Source organism: Chinchilla lanigera, unplaced genomic scaffold (assembly GCF_000276665.1).
Source record: "Chinchilla lanigera isolate Chin_1 unplaced genomic scaffold, ChiLan1.0 scaffold00019, whole genome shotgun sequence".
NCBI lineage: Eukaryota > Metazoa > Chordata > Mammalia > Rodentia > Chinchillidae > Chinchilla > Chinchilla lanigera.
This window is the reverse complement of record NW_004955420.1, coordinates 8,019,051-8,045,135: the sequence shown is the minus strand read 5'-3', so window position 1 is coordinate 8,045,135 and position 26,085 is coordinate 8,019,051. Positions and strand designations below refer to the sequence as shown.

The 26,085-nt window shown below is 38.6% G+C and overlaps 1 protein-coding gene across 4 annotated transcripts in view; it reads right to left on the bottom strand.

Annotated features, from left to right (window-relative positions):
* Positions 1-26,085, bottom strand: part of Kcnmb2 (potassium channel subfamily M regulatory beta subunit 2) — a 366,796-nt gene that overhangs the window by 119,064 nt on the left and 221,647 nt on the right. The window contains exon 1 of one of the 4 annotated variants that reach the window (XM_013513321.1): positions 8,158-8,238. The exons of the other annotated variants lie outside the window; for them this stretch is intronic. The gene's annotated coding sequence lies outside the window, so the exon portion shown is untranslated. Of the gene's footprint in view, positions 1-8,157; positions 8,239-26,085 lie in introns of those variants that run through there. 4 annotated transcript variants of the gene reach the window in all.

Below are 26,085 nucleotides of genomic sequence, written 5' to 3'. Positions count from 1 at the left end.
TCCTGTTTTAAGGTGAAAACTTTCAATTTTTGTACATTCAGTACGATGTTGGCTGTTGATTTGTCATAGATGGCTTTTATCAGATTGAGATAAAGACTATCTAGTCTGATTTTCTGCAAAGTTTTTATCATGAATTAGTGCTGGACTTTGTCAAAAGCTTTTTCTACATCTATTGAAATGATTATGTGATTTTTATTTTTGGTGCTGTTGATATGGTGTATTGTATTTATTGATTTGCATATATTGAACCAGCCCTGCATTCCTGAGATGAATCCCACTTGGTCATGGCGTGTAATCTTTTTGATAATTTCCTGCATTCTGTTTGGTAGTATATTATTGAGGATTTTTGCATCTATTTTCATTAGGGACATTGACCTGTAGTTCTCTTTTTGGGGGGTCTTTCTCTGGTTTTGGTATCAGGGCAATACTTGCCTCCTGGAATGAGTTAGGGAAAATTGCTTTCCTTTCAAGTTCATTAAAGAGTTTGAGATGAATTGGCTTTAAATCTTTAAATTTCTTGTAGAATTCAGCTGTTAATCCATCAGGACCTGGGCTTTTCTTTGTTGGTAAGGTTTTAATTACATTTTCAATTTCATTGACTGATATTGGATTATTTAGGATTTTTATATCTTCTTGGTTCAGCTTTGGTGATTCATATATATCTGGGAATCTGTCCATTTTTTCTGTGTTTACCATCTTGTGAAAGTAAAGATTTTCAAAGTAGGTATAGATGATCTTCTGAATTTCTATAGGATCTATAGTGATTTCACACTTTTCATTCCTTATTGCATAAATTTGAGTTTTTTCTTTCCTTTTTAAAAAACGGTTGGCTAGAGGTTTACCAATTTTATTTTATTCTTTCAAAAAACCAATTTTTGATTCATTAATTATTTGTATTATTCTCTTAGTCTCCATTGCATTCATTTGTGCTCTGATCTTTGTAATTTCCTGCCTTCTTTGGGCATTGGGCTTGACTTGCTCTTCTTTCTCTAGAAGCTTGAGGTGCAGCATTAGCTTATTTATTTGTGCTTATTCTGTTTTCCTGATGTGAGAATTCATCACTATAAATTTCACATTTATGACTGCTTTCATTGCATCCCACAGGTTCTGGTAAGTTGTATCTGCATTTTTGTTTGATTGTAAATCTTGTTTAATTTCTTCTTCAATTTCATCTGTGTTGTTCAGTTTCATCCATTGGTTGTTCAAAAGGGTGTTATTTAATTTCCATGTGTTTATGGAGTTTTTGCAATTTCTTTTGTCAATAATTTCCAATTTCATTGCATTACGATGAGATAATATGCAAGGGATAATTTAATTTCCTTTATATTCACTTAAGCATGTTGAATGTGCTTGTATATGATCTATTTTAGAGAACATCCCTTGTGCAGCTGAGAAGAATGTGTATTCTGATGTTGTTTGGTGGAACACTCTATAAAGGTCTACCAAGTCCATTTCTTCACAAGTTTGGTTTAGTTCTTTTGTTTCTTTGCTGATTTTTTGCCTAGTTGATCAATCTCTTTGTGACAGTGGGTGTTAAAGTCCCCCATTACAATTGTGTTATTGTTTATTTGATTTTTTATGTCTGTTAAAATTTGTCTTATTGGGTACTCCTGTATTTGGTGCATAGATATTTATGATTGTTGTTTCTTCCTTTTGAAGTTTTCCCCTAAAAGTATGTAGTGACCTTCTTTATCCTTTGATTATTCTTGGTTTTATGTTCATATTGTCTGCAAACAGAATAGATACTCTGCTTTATTATGGATCCCTGTCTCATGGGGTATTATTTTCTAACCTTTAACTTTCAGTCTATGAATTTTCTTTTGAGTTAAATGTGCTTCTTGTATACAGTATCATGTTGGACTTTGTTTCTTGATCCACTCTGCCAGTTTCCTTCTTTTGATTGGCAAATTGAGGCCATTTACATTGATGGTTATAACTAATATGTATTGGCTAATCTTTGTCATGTTATTTTCCTGCTGTTGGTTTCCTGCTCTTCCCCTATGTTTAATTGCTTTTCCTGCTTGGTGGTTCCATTTTATTGTTGTTCTTGAAGTTGTGGTCATTTTTGTCTCTTTCTAGAACCTCTTTCAGTACTCTTTGTAGGGTTGGTTTGGTGGTCATGAATTTCTTCAGTTGTTCTTTGTTGTGGAAATATTTTATTTGTCCGTTAATTTTGAAGGATTGTTTTGCAGAGTTCATCAGTCTGTGTTTGAAATTGTTTCTTTCAGGACCTGAAATACTTCACTCCAAGCTCTTCTTGACTTGATGGTATGTGTTGAGAAAACTACCATGATTCTGATGGGCTTTCCTTTACAGGTGATCTGTTTCTTTTCTCTAATAGCATTTAATAATCTGTTTTTTTCCTGACTTTCTGGGATCTTAATTATTACGTATCTGGGTGTAGATTTATTTTGGTTATGGCTAATTGGAATTCTGTATGCCTCACTTACTGTATGTCAGATTCTTTTCCCATGCATGGGCAATTTTCTGCTATTAGTTCTGCAGTCTTTTTATATCATTTGTGTTGATTCTTGGTGTTTTTGACACCTATCAGTCTTCTATTGTTTTTCTTTGCATCATCTTGCAGCTGTTGAATTATTTCCTCTTTCTTTCTTTCTTTTTTTTTTTTTTTCTGTCTTTTTGAGACAGGGTCTCACTATGCAGTTCAGGTTGGCCATGTATTCACTTTGTAGCCCAGGCTGGCCTCAAGCTTGCAATGATCCTTTGGCCTCAGCCTCCTGAGTGCTGGGATTACTGGCATGCACCACCATGCCTAGCTCTCTTTGTTATTTTTAAGAGATCTTTCCTTTTGCAATCATTAGCTGCAATGCTATCTTCAAGGTCTGAAAGTCTATCTTCAGTTTTTTCAAGCAGTTTCACCAGCTTTTAATGGAATTTTCAATTTCCTAGATGTCTGTTTGAGCTGCTTCATGCATTCTAATTCTTTCCTATAATTTTCATCCAAGGTTTCCATCATTTTTCTATGCTGTTCTATTTTTTATCTATATCTTCTTTAAATGTGCTGAACAATTCTTTCATTATTGTTGTCATTTTTTTTTTTTTTTTTTGCCTGAGAGATTATTTGTGATCTGATTTCTTCTATAACCTGATGGAGTTGTTTCTTTCCTTCAGATACTACCATTTCAGAAATTTCAGGTGTGTGACTTCCAAATTCTTCTATGTCAATATCTGCTGGCCTTGTTCTGGATGGGCTGGAGGTCTGAGATTGCACTTTGCTCCTTCATTTTGACATTTTCAAAGCACTCAAAATTCACCAGGGCTCAGCATTGCTCCTGCAATCCTGGGTTGTAGTATGCAGCTCATCGAGGCTCACAAGGTTCCCTGGGGCTCAGTGTCACTCCTGGGATGGTGAGATGGTGGGATGCAGCACACTGAGGCTCCCAGAGTTTACTGGGGCTCGTTGCTCCTGCTATGGTGGGGTGTGGGGTGGGGGTGCAGCTCACCAAGTTTATTAATACTATTGGTCAAGACCTTACTGTCATTCTCATTCCCCAGTTGTTTTCTGATCCTCTCTCCCCTCTTGTTTTCCTCCTTTTCCCTTCCTTTTGTCTTGCTGTCCCCTAATCATTCTTTTCATATACCTCTTTCTTATTTGAAAATTTTAACAGAATAAGGCTGCCTGTATAATTAATTAAATAATCCTTGTCATATCTTCTTGTTTACCTCTCCTTGCTTAGCCAGGAAATAAATGGTTGTCCTTACCAATTTGCTGCCTATTACTATCTGTATCCATTTCTATCTGGTAATGTTGAAGGAGTCTACTAGGATGAAGCTACTGAAATAGAAATAAAGTAAAAAAAATTTGAGCACCCACTTTTCAGCAGGCACAGGGATTAGATACTTTTAATGAGGAAGGAATGTATGATGTGTATACCCTAACACTGTTTCTGTGATCAGAGATATGGCAGTGATGATCTCAGATTGGGTTCATACACTTTGATTAACAATTTTTAGCACTGACACTTATACAGAAGTGAATGCTACCGGGATTTAAAAGAAAATCAACAGATGAAATCTATTTTTGCTCTAAAAAAACCCAGTATGTAAGCAGCATTAAATGAGCTTAGGTTGGCTGTCATAGCAAAATCCTATAGGGGAGGACCTTTGGTTCTTATAATATAGCTCAATTCTACACTCAATCAGGCAAATTTTTTCTGAAGTTGTGAGACTGTTGTGTGAGTATTTTAAAACATGAACTGTCTCTAGAGTTTCTTTTTTTAACACCACTCATCAAGAAGATGTGAGAGGTTGAAGATGAGTTGCACAAAGAAATGAGTTCTTGTTTCTGTATCTTGAGTGCCATTTGCTGCTGAGTGTCTCCTAAGATCTCTTCTTAAATCTGTCATGCTAGTGTAGAAGAAAATTTAGCACTCTTACTTTCTATAGAGATTGACCACACAGTGATATCCAGCAAATCTCCTCACCTTGTTGGGCTTGTTACCTTTTTTGAGAAAGGAGGGCACTGGGCTAGCACTACCAGATTGTATGACCTGAAAAGTATTTGCAGTGAATTTATGTTCCAGGAATCCACTGGTTTAATTAACTGTCTATCTAGAATCACTCTGGTCACTTTGAGGGCATGTTTTAGAGGAGATACCACATATTGTCTGTGGGCTGGTTGAAGCAGATGATCTCTAAACTTCATTCCAAACTTGAGCCTACTATATAGGATCAAATCTATCCAAATTATGATATGAATGCATTAGCTTATGACAGAAAATCCTATTTCATATGAGTGCTCTGACCTCAAAGACTTCGTATAATGTAAAATTTAGATAATCTAAAGTTAATTTACCCAAAGCAATGAAGCAATGGGCATAAAGGAGAGTGCAGTATCAGATCACATAAATCTACACCACCGTGGCAATTCCTCTCTGATTTCTTTCTTCCCATTTCCTTTTCCTTTTCTTCTTTTCCTCCTCTTTCCTTACTATTTCTCCTCCTCTGTAACTCTCCCACTCCTCTTCCTCCTCCATCTCCTCTTCTCAATTACTTTTTGCTTCTATTATGTTTTTATATTCATAAAAATTTTCTATTCATTATAAACTCTCTCCTAAATCAGTAGCTCATTATTTCATGGTCCTTATTTGACCTTCCATAAAATGATTTTTTTAGCCTATCAAACTTTTGTTCTAGAGTTGTTTACTTTTGTGGTTTGTTTTTACACTAGTACAATAATTTGATGAAGATTAGGAACTTTGTTGCAGAGTATTAAAAAGCTACATGTAATCACAGTAGTGTTCACATAATACCAAATAGTTGCCAGAAATATCTGTCAAATTTTTAATACAAACAACTATATACTTCACACAATTTTAGCAAGGATAACAGTAATTAATGCCATTTAGTGACAGTATAATACAAATATAATTCACTTGTCTTGCTAGCTTTGAAACTATAATTTTAAAAACTTTAACTAAATTTTAATCACATAACATTTTGAATGTGTGACCATTAATTTTCTATATCATTTCAGTTTTGCATAATATAATTTTGCACAAAATGTCAATCATAGTTTATGTGCATACGTGTGTGTGTGTGTGGGGGGGGTAATAGGGATTAAACCCAAAGACAACTAAACTACCTCCTCAGCCCTTTTTTATTTTGAGGCAGGATCTCATTAAGTTGTCTAGGCTGTCCTTGAATATCCAATCCTCCTGTCTCAAGTTCCCCAGCAGTTAGGATTATGAATATGAGCCACAGCACTTTTGTCTACTAACACTGATTTGTGGAAACTTAATTCAGCCAAGTTTAACACTTTACAAAGATAACAATTATAATATAGACACAACCAACCAGTGTACAAGAAAGAAAAAAAAAAAAAGAATGGAAGCACTTGGATAACTACATATTCCTAACTTCTTCAATTTAAGAGCTTTTTCTGAAGTCCTGCTACACATGATTGTTCTACTATTGTAGTCTCTGATATGCTCTTTCTTCCTTTGGTGAGATTCCATGGTCATATTTCACCTTTTCAATAGGGACCTTTGCAGTACTGGAGAAGTGTGTGACGAACAGGGAGACCAAGTTCAATTGACAGTACCTCTACCTAGTCCTTTTAAGATCTTGGAAGAACCTAACCATGCATGACCTATGACTTCTTCTGTAGACAAAGGGAAGGGAAGATAATTATATCCCAGAGTATTTGAGTATAAAATGAAATCATTTGGATGACTTTATTCTGTAACTTCTGAGGTGCTATACAACGGCGAGGTGTACTTTCTGTTATTTTTTTTTAATTATAGGCAGAAAAAAATAAATTATAGGCAGAACTTATATTCTTTGAACACTATACAAAGTATCATAAAATGAGAGAAAACGTGTTCATGAAAATCTTTGGTTATTAAGATGGTAACTATTATCAAGTGTATACAGCTGGCCCTCTGAATTCTTTGATTTTGCATGCATGCATTCAATAAACCATGTATCAAAAATATTTTCAAAATTACCCTTTTTCTTGCATCTTCCCCTAAACAATAGATCATAGCAACCATTTACCTAGCATTTATACTGGTAGGTGTTATATGTATTCCACAGACGATTTAAAGTGTACAGGAAGATGTGCATAGGTTATATGTAAATACTTTGCCATTTTATATAAAGGACTTGAGCATTTGCAGACTTTGTTTTGTTTTTGTTTTTTGAGACAGGATCTCACTATGTAGTCCAGGCTGGCCTTGAACTCACTATGTAGCCCAGTCAGGCTCCAACTTGTGGTGATCCTACTCTCTTAGCCTCCCAAGTGCTAGGATAGAGGCATGCACTCCCACACTTAGCCAGATTTCTTATTCTTGGTCTGAAGATGGGGTTCTAGAACTAGTACCTGAGGACACTGAGGTAAAACTATGTTTATGTTTTTTTGAAAAAGGAATATTAAATATTCATTATGATGATAGAAATTTACATTATAATATATTACACCATATTTACTTTAGACTCATGACTTTTTGAGTGTTACTTCCTTTTAATTTTATAACATATAATTATTTCTCCAATGACTTCAACTTTTACTTAAACCAAAACTGATGGTGAATTCAAGATTTATCTTTTCTATTTCTTATACTTTTAATCTTTGCAGAATAATTTTGCAAATGCAAAATTATTAGAACTTTTTCATTCAAGTAAGAATAAACACAGAGAGCAACACCAGTATATACTATATTCAAATTCTTTGATAAAGATATGAAAAGTTCATGACATTTAATGAAGGCATACTACATTTTTGACATATTCATTAATTTCTTAGTCCTTAAAATAAAAATTAAAGTATATGCAAACATTAACAAATAAAATGCTTACAAAAACATGTAATTTAGCCCTAAATTCAATAAAAAAATGAATCAAACATGTCCAATTCTATTTTAGGAAATTTTTCTTTTTATATTTTTTTGCTTCTCTTTCCATTGTTTTAGAATTAAATAGGACAAAACCATTACAGAACTCTGAAATATACATTCTCCAGGTACAATGAAACTAATTATAGCTAAAATAAAAGCATTGTCACAGAGTCTTCAACCTCAGAGTTAGCACACTTTTGTTTTTGTGCTGAGCAAATTCTGTTTCTGTGAATTTGTCTTACTATAAATTCATTATTATCTTTGTGGGGGGTTTTCATTAAATTTTTTTATTTATTATGTTCTCACTTAGAGTCCAAAGTACCATAAATAAATAAGATTTGATGACAAACTATGAAATTGTCATAAAAATATGTTCATATAAGTATACGTTGGACAAAATTTTAAAAAACATTAAAAAGGGATAGGAATGTAGCTTAGTGTGAAGGCCCTGGGTTTAATTAATCCCCTGTATGAATAAATAAATAAATAAATAAATAATGCAGTCTATATCTCCTAGCTTTATTTGATCTAGAGATGAAGCAGCAAAATTTATGTCATAAGACAAAACCTCAAATTGTCATCCTATAAAATATTTTTTACCTGAGCACTAAGGATCTCATTATGAATTTTTTTTACCTTTTCCAGTTGCTAAGTTCTGGCAATTCTTATTTGAGATGCAAAAGTAAAGGTGTTGTAGGAGGATTACTGATTCTTTTCATCCTAAGCTAATGTTTTTCTTCCCCTCATATTTTATTAATAAGTTCGGGACTATTGCTCAAACTTTAATTGATTGAGTTACCTTAGCAACAGTGGACCCGCAGTTCTCAGTAAGAAGATTTCAATTGTGTCAGGCAGAGCTGTTTTTCCTTCCAATTATATTCATCTGCAGTTTCTCCTTTAGGAAGAAAGTCTATTTAAAAATAGTTTATAAAAATCTTCTGTTTCCAAAGAGTTTGGAGCTTTCCTTTCCCTTTAAAAACTTCACTCAAAATTTTAAGGCTATTTTCAGAGTAAAAAAAAACCAAAAATTTTAGTTTTCATATAATGTTTTCCTAATAGTCTCTAAACATTCCTAAAATTTTATTCTACAGTATTTTCTCAGTAGCCTCTGTTGGTTGTGTAGGCAAAAAAATACCAGCTGTAAAAATAAATAATAAAAATTGAGGTTCTGAAGTCAAACTTTGTCTTACAAAGCTCTGATTACTTGTACAGTTTTTGAAGCTCTGTACTCTGCAGTGTTCTTTGCACATCCTCCTGTGATTGTTTTACTCACATGATTCCTAGGCATTATGTTAATTCCCACAAACAGCAGGACACTTCAGCATTTTACTGAGTATTTGCTGTCTTGCTATTTTGTAGAAGTCTTTGTTTAGTAAAAGCAACTTGATTTCCAGTGGGCGGCAATGTAGAAAGTCAGACTTACAAGCCGAAGTACATTGCTAAAGTCTGATGAGACTCAGTGAGGAAACTTTTGGATATGAACATTAATCTCCTTTTATCAGCACAGGAACGAAAAAAATCTGATCTGACTTTCCAAATTGTTATTTATGAAGTTCACTCTAGCCATGCAGAAGTAAATCAGGGTCAGCCCCTTTTTAATGGCATTGCCTTCATATTGGAAAATGTCACGGCTGCAGAGAAAGGTATAGAGGTCTCCATTCTCATTTCTAAGATCATCCTTGTGCAGGTTCCTGGATGGAAATGCAAGACACTCCTATATTTTTATTGGTGACCTCCACTAGGTTACTTTGCCCTTGAATATTTGTTTCCCTAAATCAACGCTGCCCAAGAGAAATTCCACATTCATCTAAATCTGTTCACAAATTCAATATAAAGGCACTTGCTAATTTGCTTCTGGGGTTAAAAAATAAATAAAAGCTGTCTGTCTGTACTTTGCAAAAATAAATAGCCTCCAATTGGTTGGGGCATGATTTATTCTTCTTAAGTGCAAAGTTTTCTGAAATGGGTACAGTATATCTAGAAAACACTCTGATCTATCTGAGAATTTGATTAATACCTGGCTTTTCCTCTTTGTTGATTTGTGTTTGGGCATTATTTGGGCAAGATTTTACAATTAAAAATAAACTTGAAATTGTATAATACATACAGATTTGGACGTAGGGACACACACATACACACACACACACACACACACACATTACTTGCTGGGATTCAGGAAGCACTATCCAAAATTATGGCACCTTGGCTATAGTGCATGCCTGTAATCCCATCACTCAGAAGGCTGAGGCAAAAGGATAGCCATGTGTTTGAATCTAGCCTGTACTACAAAGTGAGTTTGAGGACAGCCTGAATTATGTAGCAAGACCCAAACAAACTCAGACCCAAACAAAGACTCAAACCAAACCAAACCAAACCAAACCAAACCAAACCAAACCAAAACAAAACAAAACAAAATCCATGAACATCTCACACAAAACCACACGCAAAAACAAAATATGGCATCTTAGTATTTGAGAAAATAGCAGAAGCAGATCCTTCTCACCTTCCTCCCCTTTTCCTTTGAAGCAGGCTATAAAGTCAAAGAAGTTTTCTGATCTCTCCTGGAAGCAAGTCAGAAGACCCTCACTTTAGAGGCACCCTCCATATACCTGGAGGAAGGATCATCCTTATCTCTGAATACAAAGGGGCAACACAGAGAAGAATCTAACTAAGGCATCCTTGTGATGCTCCCCTACTGTTTTTTAACCAGTAGGCCATATTTTCTATAAAATCATACTACTGTATGACCAGCTACTTCTTCAAATGTAGTATCAGAAATACAGAAGCCTAATTATTTCTTTAGGGCTTCATTTCTTTATGAAAAATCTCTCACATCATTTAAGGCCTAAATACATGTTTCTGTTTTTCTGTTGTTCATGTGTCTTTTGTTATAGGTCTCTCAGATGTGGATGTAGAGGAAAGGATATTTCTCATTCCCTACATCTTAAAAGTAAAAGTACAGTTTCCTATTTGCACAAGTGTAATACCATCAAGATTCTCTTTCTTTCTATTTCAAAGGAATGATTGAGAACAAATATGGAAGAATGCTAGCTAAATTTCTGATCAGTATTTCATACTAATTTTATGAGGATGTCAGGTTATGGTAGCGTTTTCACACAAAGCCCAAGTGTGTTTCTATTGTGATTAACCAGAATGCACTACTAAGCAAGTACTCATCTCTAATTTGAAAAAGAATAATTTATTTCAAAATATTAACTGTACTGGGAGATATTCATCAGATTTTCTTCTTATGGTTTCCACCTGTCATTGCTTATTCCTTCAGAATGAAACTCTAAACAAACAAGAGACAGCATTTACTAGACTATGGAGACATTACTGATGAACTTCATGGTGGGGAGATAAAAATTCTGCAGGTTTGGTATTAATAACTTCCTAACAGAAATCTTCCCCCCTGCGTGTCAATAACCCTGCAAGGAAACTGGAGAATGTTATGCAAAAAGAAGGTGACTAAAATATTAAATATTAATTTCTTAATTTAAAAATGGAACTAGTGCTTATATGGTTGGCTGATTTGGCAAGTAGGAGCAATAAATAGCTGCCTTGATCTCTGGCTGGCTTGTGGTGGTACTACACACAGGCTGACATGTGCTAACCCCATGCCTCCATGTCACAAGGCAAAAGCCACCCATGGAGTCGATGAAAAATCTATTAAAAAAATCATTGTCAAGTGCAGAGATTTCTTGGGCTAAAGATTATCATTCTTCATTATAGCCTGTTTCATGAGCATTTAAAAAACTGACAGCTACTGGTCTTAGTTCCACCTCCACCCTAATCTGTCAAGGACAGCTGGGGCAGAGCCTACACAGGAAGATAAATGCAGGCCTGCCTCACTACAGAGCCCTAATTCTTCTCCATCCTGTCCTCAGTCTGTGAGCGCATTTCTCCTCCTCGGAGCTGTCCAACACTCAAGGTCCTGAAGAGAAAGAGCATGAAAAGCAGAGAGGGCCTGCCGGAAGGGTGAAAGACTTATGTATTTGTTTGGGTGATAAGGGAAAAATAGCAGATAAGTATTTTTATGATTATATGATAAGGCTGAAAAGTTGAGGTCGTCAACAAAGAGGAACAGTTGATCAGTGGAAGTTAAACTGAAATCTGTCTGCACTACCTAATGCAATTACCAACGTCATAGAAACCTACTGTCTTAGTCACTTTCTGAATAGTGCACAACAACAAAAACCTGCAATTTGAAGGATGGGAGGTCTATTTTGGCTTATAATTTCATTCCACTGTAAGCTGACTGCAAGGCAAAAACAGAATGGCAGAGAGGCACGGGAGAGGAAAAGGTGCTAAACCCATGGCAACCAGGAAGGAGAGAGAGAGAGACAGAGAGAGACAGAGACAGAGAGAGAGACAGAGAGACAGAGAGAGACAGAGCGATCTAGGGGCAAGAGAGAGTGCTAGGGACAAGAACAAATGTCTCCTGGTCAAGCCTCCATGACCCACCTCCTCCAATCAGGTCCCAGCTCCTATTGGCACATTCAGCTGGGATGTCATCAGCGAATGCCTCCACTGATGAGTATCACACCCCCATTGTCCATTCACCTGCCAAAAGCCCCCTCTGAGCACGTGAGCCTTTGGATGAACATTCTAGATCTAAACCACAACAGCTACTGAACGCTTGAAGTGTACCGAGTGTAAATCTAGATGTACCGGTGAAATATACACCAAAATTGGAGGACTTAATATAAAGGTAAATGGAACAGATTGCATTAACAATTTCTATATATGTACATGTTAAAAGAACATTTTAGAAATTTTGATTTAAATAAAATTCATCATCAAAATTAATTTCAACTGTTTAACTGTGCCTTAATGTTGCTTTCGACAATTAAAAATTATGTACATGGCTCACAGTTATGGCCTGGATTACATTTCTGGTAGATAGTTTTGGTTTAGAGTTTGAATTGAGGAATACTGCTCAGAAGACTCTGAAGGAGATAAGTGATACGATGAAAAATTTACTCAAGGATTGTGCTCTTGTGATTGTGTCAGCTTGGGACAGAGTGCAAGAAGAAACTAAATGGAGAGAAGAGATCATCAACGACTGTTCGATGCTCTATCTTCCAAAGACACAGGGCCATTTTCTCTCTTAATCCCCACAGCTACCTTGACATATAAGTACTCTTTCTATTTTGCAAATTAAAAAAATCTCAAGTAATACCAATAGGAAGTAATTGGCCCCAAATTACTTAACCTAGTGAAATAAGACTGGCAATTCAAACTCAGATCTCCCCATGTCCTGCTACTTGATCAGGGAAGTAGTGGAAAGTACTAAGAGCTTCTGAGGATAAGACTTTGCTGAGGGGAAGCACCTAGCAAATCTGCAATAGAAAATTAGCAGACTCTGAGAAGAGGCCAGTGCAAACAGATAGGAAAAATAGATTTAAACAAATCCAAGATTTAAGACAGCCATGGAAACTGAGAGGAGGGAGAAAAATCCTCGGTTTTAAATTGGGATTTTGCTTTTGAAAAAAATATTCCTCTTGCAAAACTATTCTATGATTTCATTTCCGCAATACAGTATGCACTTAGTGAACTCCCAGTGTATGCAAGGTGCTGTCTAAAAGGACCAGAGGCAAAAAGAAACAGAAAACTACAAACCTCTGAATCTTTTGCCTGCCTGAGAAGGCAAGAGGTAAGCTTTGAAACTGTTGGAAGGTAATGAGCTCAGAGTAGTAGCCACAGTGATATCAGATGAGGGGTAGGAGGGGTAAACTCTTCATCACTCAGGATCTTCAGGGTGACCTTGTACAAATTACCTCACAATTTAATGTTCAGATTGTTTTAAATCCATAAAATTGGCGTACTATTATTTCTCCCATCAGTCATACCTGTCGTAGTAGTTATGAGGACAAAAATCCAAAAGGGACAATTTACAAATGCTCCCAAGCCTATCATGAAGTTATGTCTTGATAAATAATTTGTAGGTTAAAAAGATGGTGCCTCGAAAGTGCATTTGACGCAACTACCTCGCTGCACACAATGGCGTGGTAACATAGAGCAGTGTAGGGCATGAGCTGGCTGCCTTTGTGTCTGTGTGACTCAACGGTGTGTTGCAGCTCACTGCTACCGCTCAGCATCGCACAGCTGTATCATAATGCATGTTGCTAGCCTGGCGGGGAAAAACAAAACCCAGCATTCACATGTGGTTTCCACTCAACGCGTGTCACCGTCAAAGTGGCTACAAAGTTGAAACATTGTAATTGTGTAAACTTAGGACTGTTTGTATATGAGTAAACCTTGTGAATGGTACACCAGGGTTGAAAATCTAGTCATTACTGGATTAGGCAGATACAACTGTTATTTTTGAATGTCACTGTTAAATTCTAGATGTTGTCAGGTTTCTCATTTACTCCTAGTAGCACCTGGATGTGAATTCCATGAAATAAGTTAACTATTTTTTTTAAAAAATTATTGAACACATATGACTAATTCTTACTTTGTAAAACAATTCCATAAAGTTGGTATGGTTACCTATATTTTACAGTGAGGAAACTGCAGATCTGATGTTGAGTTCTTCTCTTTGTGAGCATGAGGAGGGTTTTCTGACATAGGTTTTGTGTTCTGTCTTCCAACTCCCATAGTCTGATTCATTGCTTCTGTAGTAGCTGACCCTATGTTTCTTAAAACTTTACAGAGATTGCAAAAGGGATATAGGCTCAGGAGCTACTGCATTCATGAGCTTTTCAATGTCTTTTGTGTCTTGTAAGGTGGCTTAGACTGTGAGAATGTTCTCAATTTCCCTCCTGTAATTTCTGCTGATTGGCCCCTATACTGTCCTATAGTAAGCAAGAGATAGCTCAAAAGACTTTCAGTGACAGCCCATCAGCTGCTCTTCAGAGGCATCCATTGAAGCATCTGGGGCTCCTACCCGGGAGGCATATTCTAACAAAGTCTTCAGACTCTGAGGCTGTTCTTTCTTTACAGGACCTATTTCCCAAGATAATAGGAAGGAGACATTTAGAGAACAAGTTGCTGAACAAGGTAGATGAAGGAGAAGCAAAACGAGGAGAGTATGAGGTCCCTTGTAGACACCTAGACTAGGTATGTATAGAAACTGGCAGAGAGACCTCTTGGGAGATGGTAGAGAAGCAACCTCAGTAACTTCAAGAGCCAAGAAATGAAATTGCTAATTATCTGTAGTAGGATTGAATTCTAACCTTTCTTTTTTCAGTAAAATTTAATGTAAAGTAGTTTAGTTGTTTTTCTACTTTCTTGCATTTTAAAAATTCCTCAAATGATAAAAAAAAACTTCAAAAAAAAAAAAAAAAGAGAGGAAAAAGGAAAATAAAGTGGATAAAGAACAGCGCATGCGCGTGACAGCCAGCTTCCAGGTAGCCTGACGAGGAGGTGTGGAAGCTGCCAAGGCAGCCAGAGGACACGGGAAATGTGTACCTCTAGCCAGGCAGGCCTGAAAGAGACCACCGGGCCTCACTAGGCAGGCACAGGTAGAGTCAGATTAAAGGAAAAGGCACAGCCCTTCTGCCCCTGCAGCTTCCTAACCTTATCTCTCTCCCACAGGCTTTGCCGCAGTGTGATTGGGATTAGGAAAACCGTGTGCAGTTTCATTCCAGAGGAAAACGAGTGAGGCAGAAACAATCAGCTGCTAATTTGTGTGCAAGGGGGGATGCTCCTGGCCTCTTTGAGGTCTCCTGTTCTGTTCATAGCAGCCCTGAGGTCTTGGGCAGCGCCTACCTGCCCTTCCTCACTGTCACCTGCCAAGGTCAGATTCTGTGCTTTCACCTGGCAATGGGAGAAAAGCCTTGAAATGTGCTTTTAGGTGACTTTCACCTTGTGTCCTTCAGAGAAATGAGAGCATTTGGAACCCCCTGTCTCATATCCTTGCTGGAAAGAAATAAGAGAAATACATAATATATACCAAAATCAAATCACAGGGTACACACTCTGGGGTGGTGAGTGTATTGCTCAGGTTATACTGCATGGGGGCACTCGGGTCTCTATGTGTACTGGTCTGGCCTTTTATTTTAATTCTTGACCACCTTTATTTGAATTGGTCTCCCCAGAGGTCAGGGAGGGTACAGCGGGTGGACTTGAACTGGGATATAACATCCCTCTGTTTCCATAGGGCCTTGAAATATATATATAAGATCCCTCTAAACAGGTCCTGAGACTTGCTTTGAGCGTAATCTTTCTCACCAGTACCTTTCTGTTTTCCCGAACTAAGTCAGCAGGCTATTCATTGGGCCTTGTGTATAATTATCTGTCCATAGATCCGTATTCTTCAATTGACTGCAGGCTCTGAGAGAAAAACTTGGGTGTAGGGAATGCCTGCTGAAGATCAGGCACTGTGCTAGAGATTTTAATACTCACCCATTCATTTCACTGATATAAATTGAGCCTTTAATTAATAATACATCACATTAGCAATATATGTTAATACAGCTTGTGTTTTTGGGGGCAGAGCCAGCCAGTCAACAAATAAATAAACTGATAAGTAGACAAAACAATTGCAGCTGTTATTAGAAGTTAATAAGGAAATAAATAGGGTTCTGTGATGGTGAATAAAGGAAGGAACTGTTTTAGTGGGAAGGTCAGGGAAGCTCTAAAATTCTCTTTTAAATGGAATCCTGTAGCCAAGTGCAGTGGCACATGACTGGAATCCCACCACTCTGGGTGGCTGAGGCAGGAGGATTGCAAGTTTGAGCTCAGCCTGGTTGACTACAGCAAGAACCTGTAGCTCAGTGTGAAGACCTTGGATTCAATCTTGAGTACTGCCAAGAAATGAAAAAGATCCTTATAAGGTGGTATGAGAGTCACAATCATGCTGGAGAAAACCAAGATCCAGGATGCCACCAAAACCAGGTTGCCTGGCACATAAAGGAATACAAAAGACATGTACATATTTTTCTGCCCTTTTTCTGATACAGACAGGTAAAAGCATCTCTAAGGTAGAAGGTCTCAGTCTGTGTGTACTGGTGACTCTCAATGTTATGGGTACCAGGCAATGTGAAAAATGAGGCGAGCAGTCTACGTAAAATGTTCTCCAAGGTAACCCCCATTTTGCTTAGCCATTCTGAACACATAGCTGAAGACAGGTAAAAAAGGTCTGTGCTTGTTTTCTCAGAGTATTCCCCACATTCCTTCCCTTCTACTACCTTTGTCCCATTTCTATGCCTTTCTGGCTAATTTCTTATAAGCTATGGTTCTTTTTATATGGCATACTGTGTGCAGGCCAGGAGTGCTGGGAGCAGGGTTGGACATCGGGGGGAAGACAAACCAGGTGGGGCCGAAGGGAGGAGGGAGGAGACTGGGGCCCCCCAAGCGGCTGGCTGGCCTTCCTGGGAGTTCTTTTCTTGTCTCATCCGTTGGGCTTTGCATTTCCTTATCCCTCATTTCCTTTGTTATTCAAAGTGTAAAGCTGTCCTCAGTGTAAATGTTCTTATGACTTCCGTGCTTTTGGTAGGAAAAGCAATGTCATTTACCAAATGACAAATACACAGGGGATGGGAAGAAATCCCTGAGTCAGGAGGCCCTGTGTGAATGATGTCAGCATGCGAGAGTTTGAATCTTTTGAAGCCAGAGTTTCGGCAACTGTTTTTGTTTTAATTTTATTTTACATATATTACTAGGGCAAAGACTGAAATATGCGAAAAGGAAAGGTAGGTTAAAGAAGTCCTGTTTTTTAGGAGAAGCTGAGTCATTGTTTCACAGAGGAAAAGGGGGGCAGGGCGCAGAATGGGGTGTTTGTCTCTAGGCTCTGACTGTTGCGGCCCAGGGCCCCTGAGACCCACGGTAGCCCACTCCTTTTCCTGGGTCATTTCCTCCTCTGATGGTGAGAGTTATGCCTCTAGCACTCCTGTGAGCATTCAGCAAGGTAAGGCTGCTGAAAGTGGTTTGTAACTTGTAAATTGCTAAACAAATGGGAGGTATTCCCCTTCCCTGGCGTGGAAAGGTCAGGAATTAGCGAGTATCAGGAAAAACATGAGTAAACTGTGTAGCATGAAAGTGTGCTGACTGCTGTCTGGGACCTGTGCATCAGGCTTTTGGGACTGTTTTAAGGACTTCTGCTGTGAGAGGTTATTTTACCACAGGCAGCTTATTTTTTGCTGAGTACCAACGAAAACCTTGAGCTGAAGCCTGAGTGGTGACATCAGGAGGTGGGAGGTGAGGTGATGAACCCAGCCAACCAGAATACTTCTTTTGCAGAGGCACTAAAATGTGCTGAGAGAGGATAGGAGAGAAGTGGATGGTCAAGTGTGGGAAAAAAGTGGATGGTTGAATCTCAGTTTCTCATCCTCAAAATGAGGAGATGCAACTTTTGAGTATTTATGAGATATAGTTAAAATGCCTAACAGACCTATATACAGAATATACAGTTAATACATTGTTGTTATTATTATGGTTATTCTGTGTGAAGAGATCTCTGAGAACAGCACACTCCTATCTGTTCTTTCCAGAGACTCTTCCACTCACTGGATCTGAAGCTTTATACATCAGTTTTCCTTTTGTAGTGATGCCATGGACCATCTAATTTCTGCTCCGTCCTCTGGCATTCATGACTAATTCTGAAAGCGAGGCTTTTCTCTTGTCCTCAGAAGTGGTCTCAAGCAGTGTGTGCAGTTCCACTTTCAGATTTGCTTTTCCCAGAAAATGTGTGGACACAGATCAGCAATTGCCTATATTTGCCTACGGAAAAAGCATTCAGACGCTCACTTGTACTCCTTCCTCACCCAGGCTTTGCCCTTGCCCAGGTTTTGTCCTGAGTCTGCCCCAAGCAGGTGTGTCAGAAGTTCTGACATCTACAGAAATCAAGCCCTGTGGGAAAGCTGGCAATTCATCCTTCTAAACTGAACTTCACCTTGGTCTCCTTGGAGTGCCCTCAGAAATATAGTAAATAGTACCTAGCTTGATTCAGCATAGAGGAATAGAGGCTGTTATTTAAAATCTCATCAGGTTCCAGAAATCTTGGCTGATGTTTACTGCTCAGTAATTTAAATACACGCGGCTTTTCACAAATGCCTATTAAAAGGCTCATTAAGTTTTTAAATACTGAATAGTTTTATAATGCTGGTGAGTGAATTAAACTGAATCAAAATAATATTTTAAAATTATATTATCCTTCATTCAACATCTAACAAATATTTACTGAATATCTACTCTACGTACATGTCCTGTAGTGAAGATTTAAAACACCAAAAATTCCTGCCCTTGCAGAGCTTTCTTTCTACCATAACAACCTGAAATACCTAGGTTAGGTGTTGTGTTTGGAGAGAAGCGTTATTATAGGGAAACGCCAGGCAGGAAAGATGGACAGGAAGTGCTGCAATTCTAATTCTAGCGGTCAGAGAAAGTGTCAGTGAGAACTGAGTGTGAGTCACAGGGAATTCTGGGAGAGAACATTCTAGGCAAGGAGAGTAGCAAGTGGAAAAGACCTCTTGCTGGGGAATGCCTGGCTTATTCCAGGAACAGCAACAGAACCATTGTGGCTGAGCTGGACTGAGCAAGAGAAAAGTAGATGAAGTAGATTGTGATAACCAGACTGCGAAGGCCTGGGTAGCCACTGTAAGGATTTTGACTTCTATTCCGACAGAGATGGACTTTGGGAAGAGGAAGGCTGGGATTTGACAGACTCTTTAACAGGGTCACTGGGACTGGATTTGGGGAATAGATTGCTGTGGGAGGAGTGTAGAAACTGAGTCACCTCCAACAATCAATCATTGATCAAGAAAGTTTGGATTAATCGGGTAAAAAGGATGGTGTCAGACTACGGATTTATTTTGAAGCAAAGCTTGGTCAGACTTGCCAGTGGAACAGATGTAGGGAATGAGTGAGTAGTCAAGGATTCTTCTAGACATTTAGCTTGAGCGACTGAGAAGTTACCATTACTTAAAAAGTAGGGGAAAGATTTGGAGAAAAACTAGACACTCAGCAACATTCTCAGTTTAACCTACATAACAGACACCCAAACGGGGATGGTGAGCGGGCAGCTTGATCTGCGGTATGTGGAGGCCAGGGTGGACTGTAAGGAGTTGTGAGTTTGCTGAAGGCACTGGAAGGCATGACATTGAACTAAGCAGTCCTGGGAGTGAGAGGAGGAAGAGGGCAGAGGAGCTAGGAACGATGAGGAGCAAACAGAAGAGACTGAGAAAGAGAAGCTAGTGGGATAAAGGACAGAAGAAAAGCCTGGTGTTCTGGAAGAAAGGGGAGAAAGATTTTGAAGGAGAAGGGAAGGATAGAGTCAGTGGTGTCAAATCAACTTATGTAAATACAGAGAGATCTGAGAATTACTATCTAGATCTAACAGAGGTTTTGGTAAAGGTGAAAGAAATGGACACAGTCATGTGGCCAAACATCCCCTTGAATCCAATTTAAGAAAGGTGAGAAGTGAAGAATGAATATAGGCAGACTTTTCAGGAATTTAGTATAAAGAAAAGCAGAAAAAGAGGCATTTTCTGCAGAGGAATAGCATCAAGGCAAAGTCAGTGAAAGACAAGAACTGCAGCCTGTCTTTAGCTGATGGTACATGCTGGAGGCAGGAGAGAAATGCGGAGATGCAGCATTGGGGTAGTGATTTAGTGGACACGGGGTCTCAGGCACAAAGGAAGGGGCTATTCTTCTACAGGTGCCTGCACAGGACAATTCATTCATAGTAAGAGGAAAATATGGGGGATCTATGGGCATGGATGATGTAGATAGTTAAGCATGGCAGTGTGAATGTGAACACTTCTGTTTTTTTCCTCATTGAAATAGGAATTAAGATCATCATCTAAGAGTGATTACATAGGAAGAGAGGATAAAGATATGAGAAATATGGAGACGCAAAGTAGATGTGTATCACATTTTGAAATGGACCAGGGAAATGTAACAGGCTTGCCCTTAGGCTCACTTAAGGTTTGTGGTTATGAACACAGAGCGAGACTATTTTCCATTGATCTCTTGTATCCAGCCATATTCAACTATAATAGTACAAGTGCAGAATAAGGGGAGAGTTAAATTTAACCAGGGTTGAGTTTTGGCCAAATGAATGTGGTACAGTATGAGAGGGGCAAGGGGAAAGGACACATGCACAAGAATGGTGAAAATAGTTGTGGTAAACTTGAAGGCTGGTAAGAGAGATGGTAAAATAAATAATGAAAGGGCAAGGGACAAAGAAAGGGTAGGTGGCATGAGTAATGAATTGGGGATCTTGATGCCATTAGTGATTTTTGGGAGGTATGGTAGAATGAGCCAAAGGAACAGGATAGGATGCGGCAAGTTTAAATTATGGGCAAGTTCCAGGTTTTGGAAGGGAAGCTTGGAGGTATGATCCTAGGAAGGAGTGGTTGAAATAGGGACATGAAGAATCATTTTGGAAATGGAAAGGCCAGAGTTCTGGATGACTCAGCAATGGAGATAGTGAAGTTACCAAGAATTTAAAGAATTGTCTTAGTTTAGACAAATATATCAAGGCATTAGCTTAGGCTGCACTATCAGCTTCCTCTGCAAGCACAAATCAAATGTTGTTCACTGTGGTATTTTACTCAGTGTATGAAATCAAGGAGTCAATGTTAGCATAGACCCTATTGCATGCTGGGTGTCTCTCTTCTGTACCTCTATAAGCAAACTTTGTGTTCTTTTAGTACAGGGTTGCACTGCAGTCAGGTTTTTTCTTATCTGCTTCTGTAACCCAACTACAAGCTCTTTAAGGACAAGGACATTATTATTAGTCATAGTAACCTCAAAGGCTGGCACAATGCCTCTACTGGTGCTCCATACCTACTTGTTAGTTGTAGTATATAGCAGCCAGTTCCAACTGTAAAGTCTGACAGATTTAGACGCTAATCCCAACTGCTTCTAATTAGCTAAGTACCACTGGAAGACACCTGGGAGTCCATTCCCTCACCTGGAAAATGGGCCAATGATCCCACACACCTTATGTAGATTTGATAAGGAATAAATAAGATAATACTTTATATGTGAAGTGCTCGATTTAATCCTGGCACATAGAAAGTGCCTAGGAAATTTTGACTTCTGATGCACGAAGGCAATACAGCTCCGTGTTTGGGTTATTTACAGAGTGGCACACTTCCACGCTAACCAAACTGTGCTGCAGTCCTTCAGAGAATGGGCGTGTTGAGAAGGTCCCCAGTGATTTAGCAACCTGCCCACTGAGAGATGATTAAAGAATAATTCAGATCTTTATTAGTAGAGAAAACTTCTCTAGTGCTCTGTGCCAAAGATATGCACCTCCCAGTACATGCAGCCTAGGAAATATAGTGTCTTGTCTCCATAGTTACCCAAGGAACTGAAACCGTGTTGCTAGTTCTTGCTTCTGTGTTGTCGATGATTACATTATTGTATTACATTTTGATTAAGCCGGAGCACACAGACACGATAAACGCTCATTTATAAGCGCAGAGACTACTATTTCATAAAAGTGCACTTAACAAGCTGTTCCTCGTCTTTTTATTTTCAGGGAAACATGGATGGCTACAGAATGGGATAAAGTAGACTACAATGCACATCACCTCCTGCCATGCACCCTTCCTGTGCTTCTTATTAAGCCCGTAAACCTTTGACTGACCAGCAAACTGTGCTGTGGATCATCAATTTCACCTTCTGTCTGTATTCTGTATTTCCTCCCTGAGCTCAGAGCTCACCGCTCAGAGACACCGGGGGCTGAGATAATGAGTCTAGACTGCTCATTTTCTCTGCCTAGCAGATGGGAGCGCCTGTCATGTGGGCAGACTCCCTCTCTAGAGGTTGGGCAGTGGTGGTGTATCCAGGTCTTCTTTCTTTTTCTAAGTGCCACAAGGTTACACAATTACAGGAGAGCTCGAATCAAAACATCTTATGTCAGCCCTCAGAGTACCTGAAAAGTGCCTCTTCTTGTACTTTAGGTGAGAATCTTAGTGGAATTATCCTGAATTGGAAACTCGAATCATAATAAAGTTTTTCTTCTGGAAGTTTTTAGAAGCAATGCAGGTATTTTGATTCTTACTAAATTGCTCCAATCTATTCAGGTTCAGTGAACATCAACGAAGTCCTCTATTTCCTTTAGCCTGTGTCCCTGTAAGTGCATGTGTCTCTCTGGGGTGGGGTGGGTGTGAATTTCCGGAGTTCTTTTTTTTTTTTTAACTAATTAAGTTTATAGGTATATTATAGGTATATGTAATGATCACATTCATTATAGGGAATTTGTTCCTGTACATTATATAACTTGATTCATTTTTTCCCCGTTTCTCTACCCTCCCTTCAACCTCTCTTCCCCTCCTTATTTACAAAAGCTTTGTTTCTATTTTTTCCCTTATCATTTTGCTCTTTTCCATCAGATAAAGCCTAAAACTGTTTACTATTTAAGAGTGAAGTCTACTGTTACCTACAACTGATTCCAGCCTCTCCTATGCCCAGGTGTCCCAGTAGGAGGGATCTATTTCCCTTTGTGCACATGTTTAGAGGGCTCTCTGTGTGGAGAACACAGCTGCAATGTGTCAGGAGACATAGATGTCAGCCCAGAGCATCATTAACGAATGGATGACCTTGACAAAATAGAATCATCTCACTCAGCCTCAGCTTCTAACTTAGTAGGATAAACAGATGCTTTTCAGATGAAACATAGAGCAGTGGTTAAGCCTTTGACTGGAAGTTACATGACCTGGTTCAACTCCTGGATCCAAAATTTAAGACCTGAATGATTTTGGGCCTCAGCTTTATAAACGGTTAAATGGGGTAGCAACTTGACTGACTATGTAAGGATCGAAGGATCCTGTTTTACAGTCCTATTGTGAGTTGAATGAACTTTAGGTAGGTTTATTCAGCTATTTAAAAATCCATCTTTTTGAACATTTTCTTCAAATGAGAAGGGAACTAGGGAAGGAGGAAGATGTGGGGAGGAAGGAAATAGGGATAGAAAAGAATAGGAGGAAAACAATAGACACAAAGTTTTATAGATGGAGAGAAGATGAAGGATTGAGGGAAAGGCAGGAAATGGGAAAAGAAAAGAAGTAAGATATATTATTTACAGGTAAAAATTCCCTATGATGAATGCAATTATTAAGTACGTCAAAAATATAACAATAAAATTAATTTTACAATCTATCTTGGGTCAATACAGTAAAGATCTTAGAATATTTCTATGTAGCACTAAAATCATTAGCAGTTGTTGCCCTTGTTATAATCAGGTCTCTAAGCAGTTTTCCACTTCGAGAAACTCTCCTTTACTGCTTCAATACACCTCAAGCCTTTAGTCCTCTCCAGCTTCCAGGAGTTCTTTAATTCTCACAGCTGGTATTGATACCTAGGAGGTGGAGCCCAGAGCTACTACTAGACATGGCTTGTGTCTAGATGTTCCCCCAAAGCCTCATGTGATCACAGGTGGGGTTTTCCAGAGATGTGTGGATCTAGGGTGTGTGCTGCTGGGGTCAAGGGTGTGATGCTGGAGTTGATTCATGGTGCAATGCTAGGATTAAGGCTACCCAACCCTGGGTGTGAGTGCTACCCACTAAAGGTGTGTAGCTTGGATAAGACATAAGGGACAGAAAGAGCTTCTGCTTGTCACTTACTCTTTCTGCTTCAGTTGATGCTGCTTGTCTCCTGCTGCATCCCACCTGCTCTGTGTTGCCCCTCTGCCAAGCAACCCTGCCTTGGAGCCAGCCAACAGTGGACTGAACCTCTACAAACTGTGAGCCAAAATGAACCTTTCTTGCTTAACTTTGGGTGTAGGGTATTGTGTCTCAGCAATAAGCAGCGTAAACTAAGACAATACCCTAAAGTACAAAGAAAAGCTTCAAATGTACTCCCAAAGGCCTATGTGTTCAAGGCTTGGTCTCCAGGATGACAGTATCACCATTGGGAGGTAGTGGAACTGTTACCAGGTGGGGGTTTGTGCCCTTAAAGTGGGTTGTAGGGCCCTGGTCTCTTCCTCTCTCCCATTTGCAGTCCAGACATCAGATAAATCAGATAAACAGATTGCTTTGCTGGGTACTCCCTACTATGATGTGCTGGCTTGACACAGGGCTGAGAAGAAGGGCCAGCTGACCATGGACTGAAGCCTCCAAACCTGTGAACCAAAATAACCTTTGCTTTCATAAGCTAATTATCTTAGGTGTTTGTTATAGTAAGGGAAAGCTAATGAATACAACAGCTGATAAAGGATTGCCTGTCTTTCAGGATTGGAAGGGGGTGGAATTTAAAGGCTACTTCAAAAGTCTCTTGATGATACTTTTTTTTTTTTTTGCCAAGGTAGTACCTATTGGCAGTGGTGGTGCTTCCGGTCCCACATTAGTGGGGATGGAGGAGGGTGGTAATTTCCATTTTACATCCTTAACTTTCCTGTAGGAAAGGTCAACTTTCATTCCATTTCCTCACATTAATACTTCTTTCTCCTCATGTAGAAGAATCAGCAAAAATCTGCACTGCATATCTACAAGTAAAACTTCTTGTCCATATTTGCATGTCTTTCTCCTTTTCCCTTATCTCTTGTGCTTTTTAGGAAAATCTTGCTCATTCTGTAAGACCCACATCAAAAATGGCTTCTTCCATGAGCCTTTTCCAAATCACCCAAAAGTTTCTGTGTTACCTCTAACTCTCAGAGCCCCACTGTTTTATGTCTCATGACATTTCTTATCCTGCCTTGTATGATATGTATTGATACAATTGGCATAATTACTTCTCCTACATGATAAACCCTTGGATGAAAGAGATTCTTATTCATCTTGAAATGATATGTAGAATTAAGCACAATGTGTAGTATATAGTGAGGACTCAACCAGCATTTGTTGAATTACTGTATTTTTCCTATTAGTAAATTCTACCATCACTGTTAAGGTCACTGCAGTTGCCCACGAAGTCTCTGGGTGATCACTAGGGTTCCTGTTTTAATGTTGCTAGTTACTGCCTTCACAGTCCTCCACACCATTTCCCCTCTTTTTCTCTCTTCCCCCCTTTTTCTGTTGAAGGTTAATTATTTTTGTTGACAAAATCTGCCCTGATGTACTTCATTTGTCTGTTCTCTTCTGTTCACGTGCAAGCTATTTTAGGAATGCAATAAAAGGTAGCAGCTGCTATTTATAAAATAAGTAGCAGTCCTGAATTCCCCTGTGGGTCATATGCCCATCCATCTCCATTTCTGTTAGAGAGAGGTGTTTCCTGCAAGCCTGTGTGATTTACTTTTTTCCTATCATACCACGCACCCCACTTGGTTCACCAGCCATTGAGGATTTTTATTTTACTTTTCTCTGGCTTTCATTTTACATTTGCTTTGGATTCCTCTCTCCTTCTCATAAGAAACAGAGGCAGAGGAAAGCCCCACTAAGCTACATAAATATCTTTTTATGAATTAGACCTCTAGAGATGAAAGCTTCATAACTGTAGGAAAAAATTAGCATTCATCCCCTATGATTTGGCAACAGAGATGTGGCACCTTGTAATGTCTTGAGCTTTTTGTTAAAATCATGGTAATATATAAACTGTTTAATGTCGTAATCACTGCTATTGCAAAACTAAAACATGCACAATTGCAGTAATTTACAAAAAGCAATAAGGGCTTTTTCTTTTTTTTTTTTTTAGCACTATGAGTTGAATTAAACTTGGATCTGCCCACAGGTACACAATGTGCACACATATAGGCAGGAGCCTTCCACATCATAGCAATACTATTGGAACATAACTACTGGCTTTGGTGAGTAAGGAGATTCGTTACTTCAAAACTTTAAAGAACTTTTAGACTTGGCCTCCTGATACTTCTTTCCTACAGCTGTCCAGCTTT